Below are 18217 nucleotides of genomic sequence, written 5' to 3' on the forward strand. Positions count from 1 at the left end.
GAGAAAGATCAAGGGCAAGGTTTATGAGCGGTCAAGGGTTTGAACATCTTGGGCTGTTCCATCAAGGGTTGCTTGGGATGATACTTCAACCCGGTGCCAAAGAGCAGGTTTTGGTGGTTGATTGCAATGAAACAGGAGGTGAATAGAAAAGTGAGTTTCCTTCTGTGTTTAGTGATGATCTTGGAAAGGTTTGTGGCTTCAAACATAAAATCATAGTGAAGGAGGGTGATGTTCCTGTAAAGCACAAGTTAACAGGTGTTCCTTTCAGCCTGAGAGAAGATCTTAACAAATAACGTTTGTCTCTGTGATAAGGGGATTATTGAGTTTACGGAGCCTTCCCCATGGTTGTCTTCCTTGGTCTTCACACGGAAATGGTGTGGGCGTTTACGAGTGTAGGTTGACTTGAGGTCACTGAATAAAGAAACCTGGGTTGACTCACATCCACTACCAAAAATCTGTGACCTGTTTGCATGTGTTAAAGATGCTCGATTTTTCACTACGCTGGATTTGGCTAGTGCCTATCATAAAAATTGATCTGCATCCATATTCACATCCTTTGACGGCATTTGTTTCACACCTGGGGACTTTTCAGTATAGACATGTGCCATTTGGGCTGGCATCTGCTGCGTCCGTGTTTGAATTTGAATTTGAATTTAAAAACATTTGTACAGCGCACTTTTACCCAGCGGTTTCATGGCGCTATTTGTGTTGCAGTGGGCGGCAGCAGTAGGAGGAGGTTGGACAGAGTAGGCTTGCGTGAATAGGAGTAATGCAGAATCTGTTGAGGAGTGTGCATGAGGTATTGTTTTTTCAAGAGGATGACTTGATTTTTACTAAAGATGTTCAATCTCAATGCCACATTGCGCAAGGTGTTCGAGATTTTTGAGAAACATGGTGTGGTGCTTAAATCAGAGAAGTGTAAATTCCTGTGTGAAAAGGTAGAGTATCTGATCTCACACGAAGGAATCAAGCCTAGGACGAGACTCATGGAGGCCATTGTTGGTGCTCCCACACCCTGTTACAAAACAAGTGTCAAATAATTGTTGGGACTTTGAGTATTACTCATGTTATATACCACATTTTGCCACCATAGTATGGCCCATCTGTAATTTACTCAAAAAGGGGTGACGTTTTAGTGGTCCCATGTGTATGAGGCAGAATTTTCTGTCTTCTGACAGATCACAAACCACTAGTCCACATACTGGGTGCTGGGCTAGGAAATGCTGTACTCCTAGGATTGTGAGGATGGTTACTAGGTTGATGCAAAACCACTTTGATGCATCGCACATTTCTGGAGGAAAGAACGGTAGAGCTGATTATCTTTCCCATTTTCCCCTTGTACATTGTAATTGTAATTGTAAAAATATTTGTTAAGCGCGGTTGCTGCCCGTAGGCGTCCAAGCGCTGAGTAGAAGCATGGAAGAGACGGGAGGCTAAGGTACATAGGATTTGGCAAACAGCAGTGTCTTTAAGTTTTTTCGGAATGAGAGGAGGTCTGGGTTAGACCGGAGTGAGATGGGGAGAGCGTTCCAGAGCCTGGCGGTGTTCAAAGAAAACAGCCTGCCCCCAGACCTGGCTCGCTTCACTCTGGGGACAACGGCGAGGAACGCCTCCATTGACCGAAGGTTCCTGTTAGGGTGGTAGGGGGTGACAAGGTCGGTGTTAATGGCTGGACCGGTTTTCCAGAAGGCGCGGTGCGCCAGGCATAGCGCCTTGAAGGCCACTCTCTGCCTCACTGGCAGCCAGTGAAGACCTTTTAAAGCAGGTCTGCCTGACTGAGTGCGTGGAATCTTCAGCAGGGTGCGTGCTGCACAGTTTTGAACAACCTGCAATTTTCGGAGGGTCATCTCAGGTGCCCCCACGTATAGGGCATTGTTCGAGTCCAGGCGAGACTGGATGAGACCCTGTATCGCCACCTTTTTGGCCTCTAGGGGAAGTAACGGGAGAACCTTCCTCAAGATTTTAAGTAGGCCAAAACAGATGGCGGACAGTTTTGTGGCCTGGTTGGAGAAGGAGAGTTTGTTGTCCAGCCACACTCCCAGGCTCTTAACACTTTCCTTAGGGGTGGGGCGGGGGGCTAGTGTACTGGGCCACAAGGAGGTGAAAGGCACAGGAGAGGTTGGGCCTAGGAGCATGAGCTCCGTCTTTTCTCCGTTTAGTTTTAGGGAGGAGTTGGTCATCCATCCCTTAACGTCCTCTAGGCATTTTAGCAGGTCGGATGGGGAATGCCCGTTGTTCCCCGTGGCCAGCGAGACCACAAGCTGGGTGTCGTCGGCATATGACACGATTTTAATGCCATATGGTTCTACAACACCCGCCAGCGGCCCCATGTACACGTTGAACAATACAGGGCTCAGGGAGGAGCCCTGTGGTACTCCGCAGCTCAGAGGTTTGCTCGAGGACATCGTCTCTCCGTCGAAGATCTGAAACGACCTCCCAGACAGAAAGGAGTCGAACCACCTTAGAGCGTCACCAGAAACTCCGATGTTGCAGAGACGGTCCAGCAAGATGGTATAGCTGACCGTATCGAAGGCGGCACTTAGATCAAGGAGGATCACTGCCACTGATCCTCCCTGGTCCAGTATCCTTCTAGTTTCTTCGGTGACCGCTAACAGGGCGGTTTCCGTACCATGCTTCGGTCTGAAGCCTGTCTGGGATGTGTGCAGTAGAGTGGTCCTCCAGGAACTGGACCAGCTGCGCGTTTATATACTTCTCTAACACCTTGCTCGCCCAAGGGAGAAGTGAGATGGGGCGGTAGCTGGAGTGGTCATTTGGGTCCAGGCTGGGTTTCTTCAACAGTGCCCGTACCATGGCCTGCTTCCAAGCTGTGGGGACTGAGCAAGTGGAGATGGATGTGTTTAGAAGATCCAGGATTACAGGCAGGGTGGCTTCGCTTGCCTGCATCTGGATTTCTGGGGGAGCAGGGTCACAAGGAGAGCCCGACTTGACTTGTCGTGCCACCTTGCTTAAAGTGTCGAGGTCCAGAGGGGGGGAAGTGCTCGAGGGAAGGCTGGTCTGGGTGAAGAAGTGGTCTGGGGGGAAATGGATTAATTGCATCCGGGGTGGTGGCTGCAGTTGAGAAGGTAGAGTAAATTTTTAGAACTTTGTTGTGGAAGAAATCCGCGAGCTCATTGCATTGGTCCTGGGTTTTGTTAGGAGGGGGTGCCGTGTTGGCACTGGAACATTGCTTTATAATTTGAAAAATTTCTTTGGGCTTGGATTTCGCTTCTAGTATTTTCTCAGAGTAGTGGGTTGCCTGGGCCGTTCTGATCCCTTCTTTGTAGGCTTTAATCGCCTCTTTGTAAGAAGCCTTTTTATCTGGGAGGAAGTCTAGACGCCAAGCTCTCTCTCGTTGCCTGCAAATGCGTTTTAGCTGTCTTAGAGAGTCAGAGAACCAGGGGGCTGATTTCTGTAGTCTCTTCGAGGAGGATCTGCGAAGCGGGAGGATCGAGTCTAGCGAGTGGGTGATCCAGCTTTCATAGTTGGCGTTTGCCACATTGGGGTCTAGGCAGGGTAGCGGGCAAGTGGAGTCCAGGTTATGCAGCCAGGACTCCAATGGGAGTTTTGACCAGTTCCTCCTGGTGGTAACTTGGGGCTGTAGCTGGGGAGTTTTATGTTTGACCCAGGTAAATGGGACCAAAAAATGGTCCGACCATGGAAGGGGGGTGGGTTGGTCAGCAGTTAGATCCCGACAGTTGCTAAATATAGGGTCAAGTAAATTGCCCTTTTCATGGGTCGGGGCTGTAACCAGTTGGGACAGTTGGAGGGCTTCCAGGTCATCGAGTAATTCCTTGTCAATGTGGTCTGAGGGGGAGTTAAAGTGGAGATTGAGGTCCCCTAGGATCGTGTGGTTGGCGGAAGAAAGAATTCTTTCCGCTATAATTTCTGGAAGAGCCCTATGGAACAGTTTAGCAGGCTCGGGGGGACGGTAGATCAGGGTGCCGGAGAAAGAGCTATTTGCATTGAACTCTATGCAGAATGCAACACTCTCACACTCAGGGATAGTTTCTGCTGTAGTACGGCATCGGTACTGGTTCTTCAGAATGATCGCCAGACCTCCGCCTCTCCCTGCAGGTCTATCTACTCTAGTGATATGGTAGCCTACGGGTAAGGCTTTAACCACATCTGGTTCAGAGTGAGCAGTGAGCCACGTTTCTGTCAGGAAAACCGCGTCTGGCTTTTTCTCCTCGAGCAGCATGGCAATCTGTAAGCTGTGTTTAGGTAAGGAGCGGCAGTTTAACGCGTACATATGGTACGTTTGTGCCTCGGCCGACGGGGATTTGCGAAAGAAGTGTTTGCACCCCGAGCATTGGGCGGGTAGCTCTGTGGGAGCAAAGATATGGGAGCACTGGGGAGTGGCAGTCCAACCTATGCTGTATAAGACCGCCGAGCTGTAGGTCATGCTCTGGGTGGGGTGGGAGCCAAGGATTGTGGCCCCGGGTCCCGGCTGGTCGCGGACGGGCGCAGACGGGCTTGCCTTAGGCGCGCCTTCGGCGCGCAAACGGCGCTCCCGCTGCGCTTCCTGTAAATGCACATATTTAACCTAGAGGGGGGTGTGGCCTAAGTGGGCGTGGTCAGCGTGCACGCCTGGTCTGATGGCGGCCGCTGGGGATGGTGAGAAGCGTGACAGCGTTGAGATCGGCTGTGCGCTCACGAGATAGCAGTTCCTGGCGGTGGTGCAGGGTTAAAAACACAGAGTAAGTGACACCACGCAATTTCTAAAATAAGCTTCGTTTTTTAAATTTCAGCAAGTGTCTGCAAAATACAGTAGTACCTCCAGCTCCCGGCTTTCCGCCTCAGGAACTGGGTCAGAATGTGTACAGAAGCGCTAGTGGTCAGCGCTTTTGTAGATCAATCGGGGGCGTGGCCTAAGTGGGCGTGGTCAGCGTGCACGCCTGGTCTGATGGCGGCCGCTGGGGATGGTGAGAAGCGTGACAGCGTTGAGATCGGCTGTGCGCTCACGAGATAGCAGTTCCTGGCGGTGGTGCAGGGTTAAAAACACAGAGTAAGTGACACCACGCAATTTCTAAAATAAGCTTCGTTTTTTAAAATTTCAGCAAGTGTCTGCAAAATACAGTAGTACCTCCAGCTCCCGGCTTTCCGCCTCAGGAACTGGGTCAGAATGTGTACAGAAGCGCTAGTGGTCAGCGCTTTTGTAGATCAATCGGGGGGCGTGGCCTAAGTGGGCGTGGTCAGCGTGCACGCCTGGTCTGATGGCGGCCGCTGGGGATGGTGAGAAGCGTGACAGCGTTGAGATCGGCTGTGCGCTCACGAGATAGCAGTTCCTGGCGGTGGTGCAGGGTTAAAAACACAGAGTAAGTGACACCACACAATTTCTAAAATAAGCTTCGTTTTTTAAATTTCAGCAAGTGTCTGCAAAATACAGTAGTACCTCCAGCTCCCGGCTTTCCGCCTCAGGAACTGGGTCAGAATGTGTACAGAAGCGCTAGTGGTCAGCGCTTTTGTAGATCAATCGGGGGGCGTGGCCTAAGTGGGCGTGGTCAGCGTGCACGCCTGGTCTGATGGCGGCCGCTGGGGATGGTGAGAAGCGTGACAGCGTTGAGATCGGCTGTGCGCTCACGAGATAGCAGTTCCTGGCGGTGGTGCAGGGTTAAAAACACAGAGTAAGTGACACCACGCAATTTCTAAAATAAGCTTCGTTTTTAAAAATTTCAGCAAGTGTCTGCAAAATACAGTAGTACCTCCAGCTCCCGGCTTTCCGCCTCAGGAACTGGGTCAGAATGTGTCGACATAACATGACGAAAGCGAGGGGTTAGCTCCTAACCCCTGGAGGAGCTCCACAATAGGAACACGGCCAACGAACCACAGGAACTTTTTCCCCTCCCTCCAGCCGCATTCACCATGATTCGAGCTACGCAGCTGCTTACTCCGCTGCTAATTAGGCCCAATCCGCTTCTGATATAATTCGAGGAAGCAGCAGCACACTTTAAAATTGAATCTCTGAGCCCATTCGGAACTAACAGGGCATGGAGATCTAGACCGCATGACGAGTACAATTTGGTACGTGTTCCAGGTACAGGCCCCACTGACTCTTTACTGCCTTTTAACATTAATTTGGGCCTTTTCCCATATATTGTTGGTTTTTTTTTTTTTTTTTACAACGTCCCCTGTCCATACCAGAATCAAGGGCCCGCTAAACAGAACAAATCCACCATTTTGCAATCAAGATGCAAATAGCTGCAATTCCTCCCCACAAAATGGCAGGCTTAATTACTTGATATAGTTTGCTCTCCCTCCACCTCCACTAAGCCATGAACAAAGACATAGGACCACCAGCTCTACTCAATACTACCACTGTCGTTTTGTTGTCTCCCGCACCCTAGCCATGAGACCCTGACCTCTTGAGTAAGCCTAGATCTCCATCTGGTGGCCACAAAAAGAAATGCAGGATACCTTGCTTTCTGCTAGCCTATACTACAGGTCCTCGGATCCCCACTTCCTGTTGGTGTGGTCTCCCTTAGAGCTCCTTCACAGGAACTAAAATTAACATACAAAGGCTTACTGGATATGCTGGAGTTGTGAGACAGGACCATGGAATGGTGAGTGCCTTTGATTGCTGCCAAATCGTCCCTCGAAAACCTCTGCTCCGCCTGACCTTAAAATGGTGGCTGTTATGGACATTTTCTACAGAGCTGCCCCGCGATGAAACAGCCACACGTGGGAAGGTCCCAACACTTAGACAATGAGCTTCACTGGCTCCCTATGAGACAGCGAGTTGCTTTTAAATCTCTCTGCCTTGTTTTTAAAGCTCTGCACGGAGTTGGCCCCGCTCCTCTGCAATCTCTGTTCGAATGGTACATTCCAACCAGAGCCCTTAGATCCACAACAGCCTGTCTGGTTAAAGTTCCAAGATTTAAAAAAGTTAGGATAGGAGGAAGATCATTCAGAGTTACTGCATCAAAACTCTGGAACAGCCTGCCTTTGGATGCCTGCCAAATAACAGAACTTCTCCCTTTTAGGAAACGGATTAAAACCTGGCTGTATTCAAAATGCTAAACGCCAATTTACTCATCTGTTCATCTCCTACTGCATTCATCTTAAAGAGTTGTCTTAGCGCCAGGATACCTGCAAGGTGACAGTTGCGCTTTATAAATGTTTTAAATAAAATAAATAAATGACATATGCCTTCACCACCACAACGTCTGTAAGGGGCGCCCATCTCCCTCATGTGCCTGGGTCAACCCTCTGCTCACTCGACTCCTGTGTTTACCAGCTCGTCGATGTTTCTAACATGGCGCCACAGCACAGGCGAGATGTACCGTTCGCCACGGATCGATGTTTCCCCTCCCACGCTTGCCTGATTTCAATATGGCGGCCGCGCCTAACTAAATGGCAGCCGCCGCTATCTTGTGCGACTTCGGACCTGGTGTCTCCTGCACCTTTCTCACCAACTGAATATTATGGCGACACAAATAACAGCACTATATAGGCAGACTCCACGAAACTGAAGCCCTCCCGTGATTGGCCTGGGGTCCTACGAAATCAGCCAGCATAACCCTGCCTGCAGTGCACATTGTCACATTTCCTCCACCGCCACAGAGAACACTGGTACACCGCTATTCATCACTTGTGTCCCCTGCGCCTGAAGACAATATTAGAGTCTGGATGCCACAGATTGAAGCTCTATTACCCTCCTTGAAATTGTTCCCTGACTGGATCCGCTAGGTTAGGAGGGTGCTACACCACGGCTCTGTTCACCTCTAGGGGCATTAATTTTCACCTGAGGGTCCCGCTCCCACGTGGCGGTGCCGGCCCTACTGGAGCACTGAACGATAGAACTAGTGAGTACATGAGGGAAGGCCACCGCTATCCTAACAGTGCCGATCCTTGTTGCAGTGAGGTGCACTCTGAAGCACTGTTTTGTGACGCACCCTGTCAGAACCCTGCATATTCGCCTCATCCTTGACAAACTTGCACAGCATTAGTGGACTACTCCATATGCTATATCTCCGTGGAGACCGAGCAACCTTGGCCAATGCCTGGTGGAGCTGTCCTATGCAGCTATAGAGGAGTCTGGCCCCTTGGCCGTCACCTACCCAGCCAGTCATCTGACATTGTTTTTCCTCGTCTCCCCATTTGTGTCTCCTTCTCTTCCCCTTCGATGGAACGATGACGACGCCCCTTGGGTGGATAACAAAAAACGTTTGTACCTTCCGCGGGGACCGAGCAACCTTGGCCGATGCCCGGTGGCGCTGTCCTATGCAGCTACAGAGGAGAGAAAGTGCTGTCCCCTCTTTTACAGCCTTAATCCAAAGTCGAGACTGAAATTTCTTTGGAAGATGGAATGTTGTTGCATTCTGACAAACATATGACTCCTCATGATTTAAGGCAGATCATTATATCGAAAGCTCATGAAGGTCACATTGGTGTGAAACTTACCAAACAACGCATCCGTGAGGCATTTTAGTTGCCCGGGGTGGACAGTGAGGTCAATGATGCAGGTAAGAATTGTCTGGTGGGCAGATCTGCAGACAAACGCTTTAAGGTTGTGACCCCTCCTCTTCTTCCTGTGGACCTGGGTCAAACTTGGCATCGATATTATGGGAACCATCGATGTCTTACCTGGTCGGTCAAGGTTTATTTTGGTTTTATTAGACTATGCATGCAAGTGGCCAGAGATCAAGTTAGTAAAGGAACCCAATGTGTTGAGTGTAGTGTTGTTTTTGAAAGAAGTGTGCTCCAGGGAAGGAATGCCTGAAGTTTTTGTTTCCGATAATGGGACTCAGTTTGTGAGTAAAGAATTACAGACTTTTTTGGAAGTGTGTGGAATAAAGCATGTACGAAGCTCCCTTTATCATCCTCAAGCAAATGGTCTTGTGGAAAGGATGGATAGGGTCATTAGTGAGTGTTTGAGGTGGGTAAATGCAGGTAACTACGATGTTAGCAAGGCCCTAGAAAGCATGTTGTGGTCTATAGGACCACGCCGCACTCCACTACCAAGGTTACACCTTTCGAATTACTGAGAGGGAGGAAAGCGGACACCAGTTTTAAACCAGGGTGAATGAGCAAGTGGCTAAATGCGGATTCTGATGTTGTAAGTCTTAGGGAGATGGTGAAGGAGAATGTATTGAAGACTCAAGTAAAACAGAAAAATTGGTAAGATCAAAAACGGGGAACCTAAGCTGGTTCCTTTGGCCGTGGGGTACACAGTACCCATCAAATTGTCCATGTGAAAAAAGGGGACAAACGAGTTTGGGGCTCCCACCACTGTTATGAAACTGGGGAGTAATGCTGTTCAAGTGGTTGGTGGACATTGGTGGAATCTCTATAAGATTGTCAAAGTGAAGGAGAAGAGAGAGGGGATGCATGATTTTGTCGAGAAGGATTCAGTATCTAGTCAACATGTCAATTTTGAGAAGGGCAGTGTGTCCAATGGAAATTTTCCCAGGAGGAGTTTGAGAACCAGAGTTACTCCGAGAAGATTTAGTGAATAGTCTTTAACCACTTTTATATTTACTCTGCTTTTGCATTGTTCTTAGTTTGGTTTTATTTTGTTTGCATTTTGTTGTGTTTTTTTGTTTTTGTTTGAGAAGGAGGAAGGATATATAGCATTGGAAGTAGTGGTTGTCAATAACCTTTCCTGACACCACTCTCTCCCAAAGATTCTGATGTTATGTCAAGCTGTGGAATGTTGACTTTTGAAATGTGAAGCGGACCTCAGACAATTGCTGGACGTTAGCTGTGGAGGTGCTTGTCTTCCGTGTAGCCTGTAAATAAAGACTCACATTTCCCTGTCTTGCTGGCTGTCTTTATTACCACAGGGTGCCACCTAAATACTAAATTTTGGGGTGTTACAGGGAGTGACAGGTAGTAGCCGATGGTCTACCTACTTTTAGGGTGTGTACACCCTCTATGTGACTACTTCCTTTGGGGTGTGGGCATAACCCTGACGTTATTTGGCTAATTATCTCCAACACAAGATGGATGAATCTGAAAAGTGGGGTCCACATCACCTGCCTCACCGTAGGGGTGGTGCTGGCTGAATATGGGCCCACCTCCTAATCAAACTAATTTTGACGTCTGTCCTCCAACCGAAAGTGGGGTCAGGAAAGGGGAGTTCCATTTCAAAGGCGACATCAAGATTGAAGCTTCCCACCCTGGAATAAAAGACAATACTGGCATCATTGAGGATTTATTAAGATGAGATGTTTGGTACAGTGAAGCCATCATTGAGCTGGGGAACTCATAATGATGATTGTCCAGCCCATATACTCTATGACTTCCCTGCACACTTTCAATCTCCAAGAATAGACTTGGGGATTTTCTGGTCATACATGTTCAGGCAGATATGTCCTAAGGTGGGTTATAATGCACCCTGTCTTAGGGCTGTAAGGCCTGCAGTAGGGATGACGTACCTATACCTCACACAGTGTCTGGGCATGGTGCACAGAGATGTGTGCCATGTCGACTCTTCAGTTTTGTCTTCACCAAGACACGCAGCCTGCAATTGCAGTTTGCTTGGTGACCTAGGGTGGCACAATTCATGCTGCAGCTCTAGAGGACCCTCTTCAGTTCCAATGCCCAGGGGTACCGTTTACTAGGCATTTATATGGTGGCTGAGGTTTTGCCAATTGTTGTACAGTTTTAGGGAGAGAGCACTGGTACTTGGAACCTGGTTAGCAGTGACCCAGTACACCTCAGTCAAAGCTTACAGTGTGGGGAGTACTGCAACAAGAAACAATTGTGGTCTGCTACTCCAAAAGCATGAGAATAGCATTAATTCCAATTTAGCATAAAGATACTACTTACTCAGAGTGTAAACTCGCTAATTAGTTTTTTTCGATATAAATACAGCGAGTGCACTTTTTTTACTTGTAAGTTTTTAAAAACAGCCCTGAAGTTCAGACTAAGCATGGAAGGTTGAGCCCAAGATGAACTGTATTATACAAGCAACTATGTCCTAAATAAGTATACTCATATTGGACTACAGCATCCTTTAATCTTTTTGTGATTGCCCTTTTCTATATGTCTGTTGCAATTTTTTAATGAATTGTTTGTAAACTTATTTTATGTGCTTTTATGACTGCACTTGTTGACAGTCGAATAAAGATAATTTTGATTTGATTTGATATAAATACATTAAAAAACATAAGTGAGAGTTCGAGAAAATTCAAGAATGCTGGTTCAAGAACTGTGTCTGAATGGCAAGTACAAATATGATTAACTGAAGCACTGAAGCACTGAAAATTCTCAATTTTATGGCACGACACGGAGGCCATATTATGCAATTTTCCTTTATTACCACAGCTCAGTAGCAACAATTGAAGAACATGGAACTTCAATAAACATTCTAAAGAAGTATAAAGTTCCTAGGAGACCATCTCTCATCCTTCTTTGTTGCTGCTGCTCAGAAAGATAAGTATCTCTCCAACATCCTTAAACTGATTTCTCATTATCTGATGTGTTTATATGAATGACATGTTATATATCATGGATGTTATCTGTATCTCTTTGTAGGAGTCGACTTTCCTTTCATGTCTCCTCTTTTAAACAATTTCTAGTAATCTTTTTAAACGTAATTCTGACTAAAATGCCTATTACTTCATTATATACATGTCTGTATTTAAGAAATAATACATACGGTACACGGTGATTAGAACAACTGCCTCCGGTCCAATTTCGGGCCGGATTAGATAACGAGTTATTTTTTAAATATAGCGCGGCGCGCGATCATCTTATAGTCTTTCACACTGTCCCCTACCTTCAACGCGGTCATTCTCTCGTAGCGTAGTAACCTTTGACTACCCCTGGTGCTTCCCACATCTCGTCCCGAACTCCGGGAATCATTTTGGCTTATCCGTCCCCTCCGACATCGAGGCTTGGAGGGGGACGGATTAGAGGAATGGACTAAGCATCGGTCGACGCACGTCGTAACGTGTGTGACGACCATTTTAGATACTTGGGAAACGCTCTATTTGGAATTATTAAGCGGCCATTTTACATGATTGGGATACTGTGTTTATCCCTCGCGATTTTGACAGTTACACCGTTTCTTCACCAGCGCACATCCTCGGATATACAGCGTTTTGATCAGATTCCTTGAATACCGCCTAAATTAACTCTTAAAACGATTAATTCATTAATTTAAATAAAATAGATTTAAAGATGTCTGAACCTCTACCAAACATCGAGGGACATCTAGAAAGACTCGTAAATAAGGCTTTTGAAAAGGTAATTGGATTATTGATGAAACCATCAATAAAAAACTAGTCTCTAACATCCCCAGACCCTTCCACTAGTTACCAAGAAGGAGCAAAAAAAGCTTCAAAAAAGCAGAGAATTGGAGGAAATAAAGGGAAAGACCCTAAGAGATCGAAATCATCCTCCCTCCCTTCACACCCTCGGGGTGGTGACATGAATGGTACCTCAGGTACCCCAATTGGGCAAACAGAAGGCCCAGAGCCCCGTATTAATATTGATATTGATAGTAGTGACAACTCAGAACCAGAAATAGACCTTTCTTATTCTTCTGAGTTTAATACAGATGAGGAAGAGGCGCAAGGAAGGGGAACGGGGAGCTCACAAGGGGCATCAAGGGCCCAAGATAATAACATGGGTCTTTTGGACCCTTTGGTTAATCCCATGTTTGACCCCCTCCTAATCAAACATCCTTTGTCACCAGATTGGACTCCCTCCCAACACGTGGGAGACTATCTTTCATTCTGGCTTAAAAAGGAGATTCCACAAGAAGTCAGAGCTAGATTACGCTCTGAATGCCCTAGACCCTCATTGCCAAACAAAATTGTGGCAACCCCTGAACTCGACCCAAAAGTAGTAGCCTTTATTTCAAAGACCTCTAGAGATCCAAGAAAAGGCATTGACAAGGGCTTGAGATCTTGTCAGGATCGCCTCCTTGATACGGGGGGCCATATTAAAAACATTTTTGAAATGGCGGAATCAGCTTACTTAGAGGATCACCAAGTAGACCCCAAGGAGCTCAGGGAATGGGTTCAGAGGGCCATTTGTTTAATTGGTAACGCCAACACTGCATTGTCTATAGAAAGAAAGGGTTCCTCTTTAAAATAGATCCAAAACTAATTGAATTGGCAAAAAGTGATGGAGGGCAAAATACACAAGGTTTCCTTTTTGGAGACGAATTCATTAAAGACATGGCCAGATATGTTGGAGCATTCAGCTCAATTCAAAAATCGCAAAAAGACATCAAAAAAGTTTTTCAAGAATGTGTTTTTACACGGGCCGGGCGAATGCGGGGTTGTTTCCCCGGCTGTGGAAATTCAAACACAAGACCCTTTATCTCCCGCGGAGGAGGAAGATACACTAATAACCCAAACTTCAGCCAATTCTACTCGCAGAGACAAAGAAGCCGCGGACGCAACTTTAGAGGAGAACGAAGACAACGTTCATTTTCTTCAGGTAAGAACCTTACCAGACCCTTTAGATACCCCTCCAAAAGTAGGGGGGAGACTACGCCAATTCGCTGGGAACTGGAATCTAATAACAAAAGACCCTTGGGTTCTCAGTACGGTGAGGGGTTACAAAATAGATTTTATAACTACTCCCCATCAATCAAAAACACCTCGAGAAATCAATTTTTCTGGCAAAGACAGGGTACTTGTGTCTCAAGAGGTCCACGAACTTTTAAAAAAAGGTGCAATTATAGAGACTACTCAGATGGGTTTCTTGAGCAATATATTCCTTGTGGAAAAGAAAAACCAGGAACAAAGGCCAGTCATAAATCTCAAAGAATTAAATCAATGGGTAGTCTATCAACATTTCAAAATGGAGTGAAATCACCTCCTACGAGACATCTTTAGAAAAGGGGACTAGTTAACAAGACTAGACCAGAAAGACGCTTATCTAACAATACCGATTTGGATACACCACCAAAAGTTTCTCCAATTCACATGGCAGGGCCATTTATATCAATTTTGCAGCCTTCCCTTCGGTCTGTCTTCCGCCCCATGGTGTTTCACCAAGGTTCTTCGTCCCGTTGCCTCGTGGCTAAGAGAAAAAGGAATAAGACTGATCATATATCTCGACGATATATTCATAATGGGTCAGTCCAAGAAGACTGTTGTTCTTCATACGAACCTTACAATCAATCTATCACAACATTTAGGCTTCGTGATAAATTAAAAAAAGTCTTGCACAGTTCCGTCCCAACAAACTCAATTTCTGGGTTTTCTGGTAGACACTGTAAAGGCAGAACTTCGCCTACCGAGCGAAAAGTAAGGAAAGAAATCAGGAAAATCCTAAAGCTAAAGGAGATTCCCCTCAGATTTCTAGACAAAATTGTTAGGCCTTCTTTCTTCTACAATTCAAGCGATCTTCCCAGGCCCGCTTCATTACCGGGCACTCCAAAGACTCAAGACGCATTACTTGAGATTGAGCCAATCCTATTCCCAACTAATCTTTCTAGATCAAGAATCGAAAACAGAACTCATCTGGTGGTTAAAGAATCTGGAGGCATGGAATGGCAAGGCCATTTTTGGGGAAGGACCAGATCTTATAATAGAGTCGGATACGAGTTTGGAAGGATGGGGAGACAGATGTGGAAATTTGACTACGGGGGGTCGATGGACTCCTCAAGAGAAGATGTTACACATCAACTGCTTGGAACTACCAGCAGGTTCCTTTGCAATTCGTTCTTTTACTCAGAACTCAATGAAATGTTGTGTAACCCTTCGCATGGACAATATGTCCGCAGTTCGATACGTCTCGAAATTGGGGGGTCCTCATTCGAAAGACTTAACAGAACTAGCGAAGAGCCTGTGGAGCTTTTGCTTGAACAAAGGTATTTCTGTTGTGGCAGAACACATTCCCGGACTGAACAACGAAGTAATGGACTGGTACTCGAGAAACTTCAGAGACTCGAGCAATTAGAGACTGAACAGGGAAATATTCCTTGCAATCCAGTCTATATGGGGTCCCTTCAAAACAGACCTCTTTGCGGACCGTTTGAATACTCATCTAAAGAATTTCTTCAGTCGGAGGCCGGATCCTCAAGCTCTGAGTGTAGATGCCTTCCTTCAGGACTGGAGAGGACTAGCACCTTATGCTTTCCCTCCTTTTGCAATGCTTCCTCGAGTTCTCCTTCATGCTCGACGTTACAAACGGAGCATGGTAATAATAACTCCCTTTGGAGATCCCAAGCTTGGTTTCCCATCATCCTAGAAATGAGCGTAGATTTTCCAATTCTGATTCCCTCTTTCAAAGAAATCCTTCTGGATCCAGAGGGTCACGCCCATCCACTAGTAGATCAGGGACTTCTAACTCTGACGGCATGGAGGATTTCCGGAGACAATGGCGAATCCCTGGCCTTTCGTCTAATGCTTTCCGACTCATTTCTGAATCCTGGGCATCAGGAACTAGGAAGGCCTATAGATTGGCTTGGAATAAATGGGTTTGCTGGTGCGTTCAACGATGTTTCGATCCCATTTCAACTGATTTAGTTAACGTTATTAATTACCTATCGGACCTTTTCACCTCGGGTCTATCTTACAGAACCGTAAACGTTTACAGATCTGCAATTTCAGCCGGCCATTCTTTAATTAACGGAATTTCCGTGGGTCAGAACCTTTCAACTAAGAAAATAATGAGAAGTATGAGGGTTTTATACCTACCTGGTCCCAAATATACTACTTTGTGGGACGTTAGCCTTGTTCTTCGAACCTTGTCCCCCTGGGGAGATAATTCTTCTCTTTCCCTCAAACGTATTTCTTTTAAACTTAGCATTCTATTATGCTTAGTTTCTTTTAGAAGAACTTCGGACGTTAGAGCTTTAGATATTTCAACAAGAGCCTTTCAACCGGAAGGAGTCTGTTTCTTCCTCAAAAAGAGAACTAAAACGTTATCTTCCTCTATTTTCTATCCTTATTTTAATGGAAAAAGTAGACTATGTGTAGTTAAGTGTTTGAAAGAATATGAAAAAAGAACCAGACATTTAAGATTGAATGAATCCCAATTATTAATCTCTTATAGATCTCCCCATAAAGTTCCCTCTCCAACTTTAGCCAGATGGGTAAAGAATGTATGAAAGTGGTGTGGATGTTTCACTTTTTGGTGCTCATTCTATTAGAGGTGCTTCAGCCTCAAAAGCTTGCTGCCTTGGAGGAGGATTACAAGATATCCTTAGAGCTGCAGATTGGTCGAATGATAGTATTTTTAAAGCATGTTATTTCAGACCAATCACTAATGTGATTGATAATGTTCTTAATGCACTTTAAACTTGCATAATATGGCCTCCGTGTCGTGCCATAAAATTTAGATTTTTCACAGCCTGCTGGGCAGAAAATCTGGATTTTATTAACCGCATGCGTGCGGGCGGAATTCCGCTCGCACGCTGAGATTTGCGGAACCGCATGTTACGTGACGAGCTGGGCTCGTCATGAGCGTGCGAGGAGGCTACCTCATGACGAGCCCAGCTCGTCATGAGCGTGGAAGGGGTTAAGGACATGGAGGCTAATATTATCCCGCCTCTTGTTTTTTAATACCACCCTTTCTTTGTGATTTTATGATATTTTACTTTCTCTTTCAGAGTTAAAAAGTTTTTTCTCTTCTGGAAGTTCGTATTTGGAAATTCTTGGTTCTCAAGTTATTTTGATTCTCAAGTTTATGTTCTTCATGATGATCTTTCTTCGCAGTTTGGACAAAGAAGGATGAGAGATGGTCTCCTAGGAACTTTATACTTCTTTAGAATGTTTATTGAAGTTCCATGTTCTTCAATTGTTGCTACTGAGCTTTGGTAATAAAGGAGATTTGCATAATATTAGCCTCCGTGTCCTTAATAAAATCCAGATTTTCTGCCCAGCAGGCTGTGAAAAATCTAAATTTTCTAAACACTTCTCTAACGTGCATCATCAGGAGGTGAGGGAGGCCCATTTGAGCCCCGTTTAGGACTAAGGCACTTTATGGAAGGGTTTAAATACTTTTTGGTTGGAGGATCGGCCTTGGGTTGCTTGTATTCTGTTTCAAAGAGGACCTGGCTTGACAGTTCAGGCTGGACTGTTCCTATTGGAGTAGGACAATGGCTGATTTGCATATTTAGCATAGCGAGCAAAAAAAATTATGAATAGCTAAGACTAATTCTAGCATTCCACCCTAAGCTTTTTTGTTTACTTTATTTGAAATAAACAGATGGAAAGTGAGACACCATCAGGAACAGCAAAAAAGGAGGAATTTGCAAAAGGCCAGAATATGATTGTATTTAAAGTTCCTGTAGTTGGTATTTGTGTCCAGAAAATGTTGAAGATTCTGCAGCCTGTAGGGGTGGGTGCAACAGAGTGGAGTGAATCACATTGCAGCCAGCTGTATGGCCATAGGTGGGCATCGTAGGCCCTGGGGTTGGAGGGCATGTTTGTGAGTGATGGGCACAAGCCAAGGCATGTGACCAAGACAGCAAAATATTACCCAATATACGTACTATGGCCAAGGGCAGTGGGTGCATGGCGTGGCTGCAGGTCTTGCCGAGTGCACATGCCCAAAAACTGCATGCAAGCCGTGGTAGTACATAGACTGGACACAGAAGTATATCAATAGAAAACCAATTACCAACAACATAATGGTAAAGGGAAAATACTGTTCATTATGAAAGACATTTTGACATTTTCCCCCCAAATAGCTTCAGTTGAGACATAGTTTTCCTCCACAGGGTCTCAATTAATAATTATAAAAGCATTTAATAATCCCGCTCATGTCTTGGATCCGGAGCACTGTTATCAATAGTTTTTAAATAGGTATTTTTCTTTAGAAAACACAATTTGAAACCAAAAGTCTGTTTTTGTAGGTTATTAAAAGGCTATATTGACAGAATTTGATTTAATTTTTTACACTTTAAAATTGCCAAAAATTAAAGACAAATGTTAAGAAAACTCTGTCACGAAATCCAGAGTTGACATTTTTCCGCTGGATCATTCTTTGTATAAAGATCTTCTTTACCCTCTCCAAGAAGGAGCCCTACAAGGTCATTGGTGCCTATTCCACCAGTAAAGGGTCAATTCTTCAGTGTTGTCTCAGGGTGTTTTTGTGTGGGATATTTGCAGAGCTGCCACATAGACTTTGGTCCACCTTTTCGCCAGCTGTCACTGTCTCAACCCGACCTCTCAACAGGACCTCTTTCACTTGGTTTTACCATAGTCTCAGACCTAGAGGGTACTGCTTTGGTACTGATTCAAGAGGGTGAGGAATCAGTAAGTAGAACTATGCATCAGACAAATAACTAACCTTTGGTAAGGAT

This window comes from Lissotriton helveticus, chromosome 5_1, assembly GCF_964261635.1.
Source record: "Lissotriton helveticus chromosome 5_1, aLisHel1.1, whole genome shotgun sequence".
Taxonomy (NCBI): Eukaryota; Metazoa; Chordata; class Amphibia; order Caudata; family Salamandridae; genus Lissotriton; species Lissotriton helveticus.